Below are 12,448 nucleotides of genomic sequence, written 5' to 3'. Positions count from 1 at the left end.
GTTGTCGTTTATTGTGACAACATGAGCAATATACAGTTGGCTAGGAACCCTGTGTTCCATGTTAGGACAAAACATATTGAGGTACACTACCACTTTGTGAGACAGAAGGTACTAGCAAGTGAGATTGACTTGGTGTATGTCAGCACACAGGATCAAATAGCTGACATCTTCACGAACGCATTGGGTAGAGAAAAGCTTCAAAAGTTTCGAAGCTTACTTAGAGTTGCAGAGATACAGTTGAGCTTGAGGGGGAGTGTTGAGATAACAAGCTCAACACATGTAGACATTGATGATGGACCGCCTAGTTAGATGAGTCCACACGTCTACTCTTAGCATGTCGGTGGTCATTATGACTCTCACATGGCCACTGACTCATTACTTATTATATTCAGGTTGTTACACATATTTACAGCTGGCATAGTTATAGCGCCAGTCCACTAGTGTAGTCTGACTTAGTAGGCCACTTTCCTTTATGTTGTATCTTATCTATACTTTGTGTACATTGTAAAGTATGTGGAAGAAGAAGAAGAAACTAGAAAGAAAACATTTTGGCCTCCATGTCTCTTCTTGTCTTTTGAATGAGCTTCTCCTTGTGCATTCTGTGTGTGTTTGGCGCAGCATCTTGAGCAAGTCCCCCCACCACACGATTCTTGACAAAGACAGCTCTCAACAAATTTGCAGTCCATAGAGTTGACCACCCATTCTCTGGAGGTTCCAAATCCACATTGCTTAGAGAAATATATAAGGCAAACCTTTGTTGATTATACTTAATCCAAAAAGAGGGGGGAGCTGACATCAATTCAGCAAAGCGGGAAACATCATCCTACACACAGTTCATTCATTTGTTGAAGGTGTTCTACCTTAGCAAAAAACCCATCACACAACTTAGCCTTTTGTTGCAATTGATCAAGCTCCTCTGTAGAAGATAAGACAAAAGAAACTTTAGGAGCCGTAGGAGGAATAGAGAGAACAATAATTTGTTGGTTAAGCCCTTCAATAAGCTTCTTCTATGATTCAACAATGTCTTGGGAATGTTGCAATTCAACCTCATAAGTATCCAACTTATGAGTGGACTCTATCATGTTCTCAATAGTTGCATTCTTTTCTTGATTTAGAGCCACATTCGCAACTTCCAAAGTAGCTACTTTAGTTTCTAACTCTTTGATTTAGGCTTGCTGGGAATCCATCAAAGCAGTAGCATCAGTCATCTATTTATGAATATCACTAAGGGTAGCTTTTTCAGATGCCAAGTTCTCCACAGATTTGCTCAAAGTGATTAGTCAGGGAGTCAACTTTGTCTTGCAATAAGTTATAAATCCTTATGTAGATAGACTGAAAACATGAAGAAAGGGAAGTCTCCAATGTAGACAGAACACCAAAAATCAACTAGAAAAACAAAGATCCAACCAGCATTGTCTGTAAAGCGAAGGGAATCTACTGATCTAGCTATCCATCCCTTTGGGAAGCAAATAAGTTAGGACAAGACAGGAATGAAGGGAGGGAACTACTAGAAACAGGAGGGGTAGCGTCTTGCACAGGAGGATTTGCAACTAAAGCTGAAGAGGGACTAGACAACCTTGTGGTAGGTTTATAGTTAGTTCAAAAGAAACTAGGAGGGGGCTCATCCTCCATGCCTCAATTTGGCTACTGTAATGGAGGAGGAGATGGAATAGAAGGTGGAGGCTGGTTTGGAAGAGGAGCACAATCAGTCCACTGGCACACCAGCAAGAGGAGGGACAAAGATGATAATCTTTTGAAGGAAGACACCATAACAAACATTACTACCTTGACCTTTTTTGACTCTCTGAAAATGTTGATCCATCTTGGCCAACATTAATGCAACCCAATTAAACTTGGCTCCCTTAAGGATCCAAATAGATAGGTAAAAAGCTCCTTGAAAAGACATTTGAAAGTAGGCATTCTAAACATGAATCTGTCTTGTAGGAATTGTCAAGGTTGCTTCCACATCGGAGAGGAGATATGAGCAAAAGAGACCCCAGAACTAGTAATAATTTTGCTCGACACCAAAGGGGTAGATGTCTCCTTCTAAAGAAGTGAAAGGATCTCCTTATTGATTACCACTATAGGTACAAAAGAAGCAGAAAGAGGCAGACATAATGCTACACTGATATTGGAAAAGGAGAGGCAAAAGTGTCTATAAACCAAACTATTTTTGTATGATGCCAAGAAATAGAAGTAGAGCTTCTTATCCACTAGAGAAAACTTAACTGCTACAAATGAACGAAGACTAGCACAACGAATACAATCCGCTTCCAAGAGAAGGAAATAGTCATGCACCAGCAATAGCACATGCTGGATCACAGTCGGGGGAGTGGAGCAAGATGCCATTTAAACTACACAGGATATCCACACACACAACCAACAAGAAAATAGGAAAATTCCTAAAAAACCCAAACAAACCATCACTAAGAAAAATATCAGGACAAAGAATAGAAAAATAGACAAGATCGGAACAGACCTTCCCAAGCAATCCACATCCTACATAAAAAAATCGACATTACCTACTCACTCATGCGACCAAAAGCTTCATGCTATACAAACAATCATGCACCTGGAAACCCCGTAATCAAGCATTCCAAAAGAACAAAAAGTCATGCACACCATATCCCAGACACTGACTAGACCTCGGGGGGGTCACTCATGAATATATGTATATATAACGTGAGTTCAAAATAAGGGGTTTTTAAAACACCATTTTTATACATTTTTTACATACAGAAGGGTGTCATATAAAGGGGCTACTTACAGATTGAATAGAAAAGGGTTGTGTTTTATTTAAGAAAAATTCACAGATTATGATATTTATAAATAGGCCTTGAACGCACATTATATAGAGAATATATATATAGTGAACCCCTCGAGGACTAGATTCAAAACATATTCACACATTCGAATCATCAAAATAAACTCAGACCAATACGATCGACAGCTTTGAGTAAGAAATCCCAATCCCTGTAAATGTTAGTGTATACCTAAGGTGCAATGAAGTGAGCGGGCGATTCCTAATGAATTCATTTATTAGATGATCAATTAAGCTTGATTGATTATTAAATTAATATGTTAATGCAAGGTGAGTCATTTGCATAGCCCTTCCCACTCATTTTGACTTCACTGGATGGGGGTCTCTACTAATTCAATTCATTTTTAGAAATTACACAATCTTTGGCGCAAAGGACATGCATGTGTGACTTTGAGGGGTTTATTTTTAATTACAAATATTAATTGTGTCTGAATAGCACGTGTGTGCATGCACTGTGAATGAATTTTAGAAATTAGGTGGGTTATGGTGCCAAAGTGTGTGTGCAACGACGGGGGTTCCTTTTATGATAAACGGTCGAGTTCATTTTAATTACACATTTAAGGAAGTGCATTGTGTTAATGTTGTGGGTGGAACGGTCGGGTGATTTTTATTTACAATTACTTGTGTGTTGATGTGCATGTGAAGGAGGAAAAGAGGAGAAGAAAGAACATAGCAGTGTGTGGGCACTCGCAAGGTCTGATATGTAAAAATCTATCGTCCAGTAATAAATGCCAAGAAATAGAAAGATCCATAGGTGACAACAATAAGGTGACTAGGAAGTAGTCAATCTCCTGTCAAATACAAAAGAAACCAATACTAACACCATAGGGGAGAATAGAAAAATAGAAAATAAAGGAAAATGGAAAAAAAAAATTTGGCCTTAGGAATAAATCATGTGTGGTTTTTTTTTTTCATGTGGAAGTTGTTCATTGGTTTTTTTTGTTATTGTTTTAAAATTAAAAATATATTGGTAAGAAATTGTTCTGTGGATTTTGTGGATGTATTAAAATATTTATGTTTGAAATTTTGTTGTTTTGGTTTTAGTTTTTTTTTTCTTTTTTGGTCAAATTGTAATTGAAAGAGATTTAAAGATAAAATAATAATAAAAAGAACCTTGCTTATATTTTTTGGAATTTACCAGTCATTTTTCAAAATTGTTGGCAAATTTTCAAGCATTTTGGCATTTGAAAATGATTTTCCATGAACAAAAAACCATTAAGTGATGAATTTAGGAATTGAATATCAATGTATCATCCACCAACATGAGAAAAGGATCGGACTTTTTCTTTTAATATTTTTTTGGAATTAATTTTTTATTTTTATGGATTTTCAAATAAATTCTGTTCATTTTTAAATATATTTGAAATAAATTTTTGAGTTTTTGAAATTTTACAAACTATTTTCCAGCATTTCATTCTGGAAAAAGATTCCAAAAACATTTAAATTTGTGGATAATTGTTTTTCTATTTTTATGTATTTTTTTGGAATTTTTAAGGGCTTTTAAGTGGTTTTTATGTGTTTTTAAGATTTTTGACATTTTTTAAATAAAAATTTTGGTTCCCGACGGCATGTGAATAGCTTCGTGGAAACGATTGAGCATGCACCATCGCACAGACAAGGCAGGACACGCATCCTCGCGTGTGAACACTACTCTCAAATGCGACACAAAGACTCCCACTAACATGCATGACCTCACAAACACCCGCAATCGTGTTGTCGGTGAATGTGAATGGGTGTGGGTAAAGGGGGCTGGTTACGGGATTGCAGCAGGTTAGGGGGATAGTGGGAAAGGGGGCTAGGAAAGAGGGGGGGTTTCTACGGGGTTTAAGGGGGGGAAGGGGGGCTTAGGGGCATGTGGGGAAGGTGGGTTTATGGGTGGGGGGAAGGGGGGACTAAGGTGGGGGGTGGAGGGGATGGTGGGAGGAGTGGTGGGCGTGTAGTGGAAGGAGGGGAGGGATACGGGCACCCGCTGGTAGTGTATGGTGGCGGACAACAACGAACGCGGCAAGAGATGGCAGGATGCCAGGCATGGCGGGGGCAGCAAAGGCGACAAAAGCGGCCCCAAGGTGGTGAGCAATGGCTTGGCAAGGAGCTGACAACAGCCTGTCGAGGTGAATGGGGTGGATGATGCCTGGCAAGGCGGCAGTTCCAACAACGATGGCCGCTACAAACGAGCGGTGGGTGGCACAAACGGGTGGTAGTGCATCGTGTGGGCAATGTGTCAATCAGAGGCGGGCGATGGTGCTGCAATGTCTTGCAATAGGAAAGAGGAGGAGGAGGAGGAGGAGGAGGAGGAGGAGAATAATAATAATAATCATAATCATAATAATAAGGAGGAGGAGAATGAGCAGAACCAGAGAGGGGAGAGAGAGAGAGAGAGAGAGAAGAGAGAGAGAGATAAGGAAAAGGAGAGAGAAAGAAAAGGAGAGAGAAGAGGAAAGAGGGAGAGGGGATGCGAGAGAGATAGTTAGGGGGGAAATTTATTTTTTAAAAATTGACAAAAAAAGAAAAAGAATAATTGTAATAATAATATTTTTAAACAAGAAGAAAAATAAGAATAGGAAGAGAAAAGAAACTACTTTGGCTCCAAATGTAAGGGAATTCAAAGACCTGGATTTTCATTAAGCACTGCTGTTATGCGGGGCTACAGTAGTGCTGTTTAGAGGATGTACTTGCCTCTTGATGGAATGAAGCATGTATTCACTATTGGTTATTATCAGTTTACATCAAATAGTTCATGTTGGTTTAAGCCTATGGAAACTTTGTGCAAGGCTGAACACATATCTATGAAATGGGCTACAAAGGAACTAAGAGCATTGGGACTGTTAGCTGAGAATGAAGGCATTTCAGACATCTTTTATGGGCTGAATATTAATGACACTATGGCGGAAATTTCAGCAATTATACATGCAAGAAATGAGGCTGAAAATAGAGTGTTGTTGGTGTGTTCTTTGGACATGTTTTCTCAGCAGGAAGGATTACAATGGGCTGAAGCACTTGTGGAGACAAAGTATAAGACAGTTGATAAAAAGGTGAAACCAATTGCTTTGCCACTTCCACCAGAGAGTGAGGGTTTGTATGAAAAAGTGTCAAGGCAGCCAAGCTTACGAGATCCTACAGATATAGGTCATCACTTTACATTTGAAACAATACATGAATTGAAAGTTGGTGCAGAAGGGTTTCTTTTGCTTGCTGAGAAAGATTGTTTTATGCAGATGTTGTCTAGGCACAAAAAGGCATTTGCATTTTAGCCAACTGAAGTAGGTTGTGTGGATCCAAATGTTGTCTCTCCTATGGTAATATTTATTGTGCCACATGTACCATGGAACTTGAGACCTATTCCAATGCCTAAAGCTTACTTACCAAAGCTGATGGATTTGCTAAATGAAAAGATTCGCATGAAGATCTTGGATCCCTCTTCAGCCCGTACTCAAATTGTTGGTTTACTATACCCAAAAAGAATGGGGCTTTGATATTTATTCAAGACATGCAACCGGTCAATAAAGTGACCATCAGAAATGTGGGTGCAGGTCATGTGGTTAATGAATTTGCAAAGGCTTTTGTAGGCAGACCGACCTATTCTTTGGGTGATATTTACTCGGGGTATGATCAATTTTAGCTTGCAATTGAAAGCAGGGATATCACAACCATGAAGTCTCCCTTGGGGTTAGTACGGATGTGTACTCTCCCACAAGGTGCAACAAACTTAGTGGCACACATGACAAATTCTATGAATAGGGTACTTAGGGACTTTATATCAAAATTGACAATGCCCTTCTTGGATGATTTTCCAATCAAAGGGTGCGCAGTGGATGAAAAGAATGAGGAGATGGATGCTCATGGATGCAGACAATTTTTTGTAGACCATATTGTGTATTGTGAGAGGATTTTGATGTATCTAGAAGAGGTGCATTTAATTCTTTCTGGACCTGTCTTTGGAGTTGAAGAGGTTTTGATTGTTGGGCATATGTGTGAGCCTTATGGGCGAAGGCCATCACCAACCAAAATAGATGGGATTGATAGAATGCAAGATGTATGCATGAATGCATCAGAGGTGCATAGATTCTTGGATGCGTGTGTATTCTATTTGATACAGATTCCTCACTTTGCATAGTTGATGCTCTATATCAGCTTCTGAGGAAAGGTCAGAGATTGCATATATCAAATATTTGAACCGTGAATTTTAGCATATTGTAGGAAGATATAACCCAGTGGTAGACATGTTATCTTAGGCACGCTATGAGAATGAATATGGGATGATGGATGAAGTGAATTCAGAAATGCAAGGTGTTGCTACAGCATTAACAGAAGCTTGGACAAAAAAGAGAAGACACTTTAGATGTTTTGCATATTGTGTAGAAGTGTTTCTGGAAGAAAAATATGCAAATGAATGGCTGAGAATTAGTTAATACCTCAGTACATTAACAAAGAGAGATGAATGGTGAGATGAGGAGTTTAAAAAGTTCAAGAGGAAAGCCTATGGGTTTTTCTTAAAAGATGGATACTTATGGAAACATGCTAAAAAGAAATAGGGTATGCCATTGCGAGCTTTGGGTGACAGATATTCACAAGTAAATATTATGCAAGAATTTAATGAAAGCTTATGGGTTGGCCATAGAGGTGTTTGGGGTACTTTTGCAAAGATCAAAGAAGGATATTGGTGGAAGGGTATGTATAAGGATGTTGCTCACTTTGTGGAAACATGTATGGCATGACAAATGTATTCATCCATAAGACATCAGGATGGATTGCAACCCACATATCCATTGTCTCTTCATTTTAACTGGGTGGTGGATTTAGTCACGATGCCTACAAGTCTTTGGCAAATGAGATATATTGTTCTTGCCTGTGAATACTTGACTAATCAAGTAGAAGGGAGACTCTTCATACTAAGACAACAAATGCAGTGTGTACTTTTTTATTAGAAGAGATATTTTGTTGATATGGCTGTGTGGGAAAAATTACAGCAAATAGGGGTGAGCTAGATGCATATGAGGCTCGAGATTTCTTTGCACAGTTGGGGATAAAGCTTGCTTTAACTTCAGCTTATAACCATGAAGGAAATGGAAAAATTAAAAGAGGTCATCCACCTATTGTGAAGGCATTGGCAAAAGCATATGGAGAAAATGTAAAAGAATGGCCATGATTTCTCCCTTATGCCTTGTGGGTTTACAGAACAACTTAGGATATATGCTTGGGAAATTGATGTATGGTCGAAAACCTATCATGCCGATAGAAGAGATGACAGTCACATGGAGTGTGCTACCTTGAGAAGAGGAGTTGAATTGAGAGGACTTGTTGGCCTTGTGCATTAGACAGTTGGAAAAGAAAGTCAAAAGACATAGAGCCAACAATTGCAAAATTAAGGGAAGCAAGGATACAGAACAAGAAACGGTTTGACAAAGGACATAGATTGAGGTCAAGAACCATACAAGATGGGGATTGGGTATTGGTTTATGATAGCAATTTAGACAACCAGCATAGTGCCATGCATAAAGTTTCCAAAAGATGGTTTGGACCCTATGTGGTAAGACAGGTTTTTGATAATGCTACTTATGCATTAAATGAGCTAGATGGGATAGCCATAAAACTTTCGGTAGTAGGGAAAATAATCAAATTATTCAAGAGGCGGGAATTTAATGCCTATGAGTTGCCAGAATTGGAAGAAAATAGTGACCATGATACAGGGACTAGCCATGAAGATATGGAAGATGAAGAAGAAAAGGATATGATTGTAGAGGATGAGGGCTCTGGATCTAGTGATAACTAGGTTTTTTGGCACATACCGGAGGATGTGTAGGTTTAGAGGGGGTGGATGTCGTGATGCTATGTGGGCACAATGTGAAAAAACATGGAATGCATCATCATCCGACATTCTTATTGATCAAGAGAGTCAATGTGATCTGAGTCATTAGTACTAGTGTGAGTGGCATGAATGGTCCAAAAATACTAGATTTTTGGACAATTTTAGTCTATTTTTGATATTATTGTAAAAATTTAAAAATTTTGGAAAAGCTTTCAGATTAGGATGGCATGCAAAAAGAAAGTTGCATTTTTAGCCAATTATGGGATTTTTTGTAAAAAATGATAGATTGGCGTAATCGCATGTGTCGCGATCATTATTAACATGTTGAAAACTACACTTTGAACTAGAAGAAAAAGAAGGAGTGAACTGGGAGATCCCTAACCAAGTGTCTTAGTGTCCTAGGGTTTTACCCCCCTTTTGAAGCCAATAGAGCCATCCGATTTGGGTTTTGAGTAGCAGAGAAGGAGCTGTTATTTTAAAGCACGTTTTTGGTCTACGGAGGAGCTCCAGGAGATCTAATGCATGGAGATTGTTTTTCTAAGTAGTGCAAGACAAAGAATTTTAGGTTCTATCAATACATATTGATTCAAATCCATTGTGCTTTATCTTTGTTGTGTTTACCTCTTGTCTATTCTTTTTCTTCTCTTCCATCTCCTATCTCTACTTCCTTCTACCTCTGATCCCCTATGGATTCGACCTTTCGACAAAACCCCCTTTGACACGGGCGGGGAGTAGAAATAATTTATCGTATAGGAACATGGAGTGTATGTGGGAAAGTGTAGGGAGGGCGGATAACAGGAGGAATGTGACACGTGCATCGAAAGACATAAATAAGGGCGTTCGCGCAAATCCGCATAACTTCGGGATACAAATATAGACAAAAATTAATTGCGAAAAATCCGTTCATCGAAACGAGCTGCAAAAAAAAAGGAAAGATATCCAAAACGACTTGCTAGATTGACCGAATACTTCAAAACACGAGGCTGACTGGAATAGGACCCATGCACATGGAAAAAACTAGAAAAACATATCCGAAACGAGGCAAAAAAATTAATAGAAAACGATCCAACAGACGAAGCGCGACAAAATGAAAACAAAAAATATCCAAAGGGATAGGGAAAATAGGATGGAAAAGATCGAATGTGGTTCTAGGGATGGGAAGGTGCGTTCGCATGGAAAAAGCAAGAAAAATGCATCGGTAACTAGATGCGAAAATTGATTGGGGAAGATTTGTACCTTTGAAAAAAAGATAATAAAAAGAAAAAATGTTAGGACAAGTGTGGTAATAGGATGATTAGGCCACAGTGCATTTCTGGGATCATGAGGAGGCATTCACATGGAAAAAATGATAAAACGGAGCCTGAAAACACATATAAAAATTAATAACAAAAAATTCGAAAGTTGAAACAGGACAGATTAAAAAGGAAGAATGGGTACGAAAGTGGATCGAACAAGGCTATTAAATCAAAAGAAAGTATCAAGCCAAATAGGGCAAGTTTGCATGGAAAAATGACAAAAAGATGCAAGAAAAAGACACGAAAACTCGCAAAAATTAATAACAGACAGACGGGACCTCGGAATGACTGGTGGAAAAAATGAAAAATATCAAGTGGAAGGTATAGAACACCATATTGGAGAATATGGGAATTTCCCATAAGTTTGGGACACGTGGTCTAATCTTTGGATTTGTCATAACTTGAACAATAACACTCTAAATCAAGTGCTCTATAGCTCAATAGATTCCATTTTTCAAGCGCTTTCCAATGATAGGTCACATCATATGGTTTTGAGAAACTTATGGGCATGTTATCCGGGTGCCACCTTTTTAGTATTCAAAAAATGGGAATTGGGAGATTCCCAAACTCACTAATAATGTGTTATAGGGTAGGGCTGTCATAACATTGGCCGTTTTGAAGCAAAAAGGGCACGTTCACATGGAAACATGCCAAGGTGACGTAAAATTATGCAAAAATTAATAACTTTGAACCGTTGATTGGAACAGGGGACCATAAAAAGAAAAAGTTTTGATTGGAACAGGGGACCATAAAAAGAAAAAGTGTGCCTTTCAAAGGGATAAACATGGCTATAAGGTTGGATATGGTTATCAGTGATCATAGGTATATTCACTGAAAAAAAATGTCAAAACAAGGGATAAAGAGAAACAGGGAAGGAACGTCCTCAAAAGTGGGGTGAGAGACGGTGGGTGGGTGGGAAAGGGATCCCATCAGGGTAAAATTTGATCATCGGATAGATGCATGATCAAAATTGGGATATGCATTAGGGTATGCATCGTAGATACACAGAATGCGTCCCTATACTTAAGACCTGAATGGGATAGGGTGCACAAATAAACAGGGACCTAGGACTTGACATTTGACTAGATGGCGATGTCCCTACACTTAAAACATGACCATCACTTAGAAACACAAAAAGGAATAGGGTTAAAAACACTTGGCCCAATTTTGTAGATACTCGACGATGATTGTTGATGGCACCCGCGGTATCATAATCGTCTGCAAAAGGTACAAAAGCGTCATTATAGCATACGCCCAACATGGCATGGACCACGCAGCAGCACCCATGGAGGTAGCTCTATCAGTGAAGTATGTTGCTAATGATGAAGGGTTTGACATTTAGCTCACTATCTCTCATGGAGGAGGAGGAAAGAACTGTCGCTTACCCCAACTGTCAATTGCTCAATGAATAATCATGGGAACCCATAACTCACACCCAATTTAGAATGGAACAAGGGGGAAATGATTCAGAGGGATTATGCCAATGTGCAGAGTTAATGGTGCAATAGTGTGCTCCAACCCGTTTGGCATAAGTGCAAGAAGGCAGGGCAGGGAGCCTGATAGTGCAGTGCACAGAATAGGATGACATGTCCTATGGTGATGGCAAAGACCCGTCTAGTGTGTGCATTGGGAAATGGGAATGTACGTGACTCCAATGTTGTAATGTCCCTCAATCCACACCTCTCAATAATTGATTGAGAAAACACTAGTCACGCTCAACCCTCCCTCTATCTCACGCTCTGTTAATAGATACAGGAGGGCAGCCCATTCCTAAAACCCACTGATTTAATCCTCAATGTCACTTGTGCAGAGGGCGTATGCGTTGTGCACAATTGATTGTGCAACTGTGCATCCTGCTATGTGCCAACATACGGTGCAAGAAGAAAGGCCAGGGAGCCTTATAGTGCCGTGTACAGAAACAAGTTTGTGCTTTATGCATTGAGAGGCCCATCTCCCATGTGTGCAATGATCCATTCACACATCTCACCTCTCTATTGAGTATCAAGGAGGGCAAGGACTAGTCACTCACCCCACCCTCTATCTCACACTCTATTGATGAATATAGAGGCCAGCCTAGGCTCACCTCCCCATCCGATTGGGATGAAAGCTCACAATACTCAATATTTTTCGATGAAGATCCATGTATTTTCTCATTCATGACATCGCACTTTTGCTGTGATGACAAGGCATACCTAGTGAGGTATCCAACAGATCACGAACTTTGGTCGGAATGAAGGCAACTTGCATCTGTTTGAGATGAGGGAATGAGAGATGCTGTAGGGATATAGGACACAATGCACCAAGGGAGGTGGCTTCAGAACTAAATCCTGAAGATTTCAACTTGAAGAATCAACTATCTGGACTACTGGATGTTAGCACCTTTTCCATAGCCAGCTTCCTGCCCAAGGATGTTTACCACATTTTCTTCAAACGAGGCCTATTATGACAAGGTATTGCTTCCTTTTCTCTTATAACAATTTTATTTTGTTTTGTTTATAATTTTTTCATTCTTTTATTTTCTTTACC

This window comes from Lygodium microphyllum, chromosome 1 (genome assembly GCF_053477565.2).
Source record: "Lygodium microphyllum isolate KBCC chromosome 1, Lygodium_microphyllum_v1.1.10, whole genome shotgun sequence".
In the NCBI taxonomy this organism is placed as follows: domain Eukaryota; kingdom Viridiplantae; phylum Streptophyta; class Polypodiopsida; order Schizaeales; family Lygodiaceae; genus Lygodium; species Lygodium microphyllum.
This window is presented reverse-complemented; position numbering follows the sequence as displayed.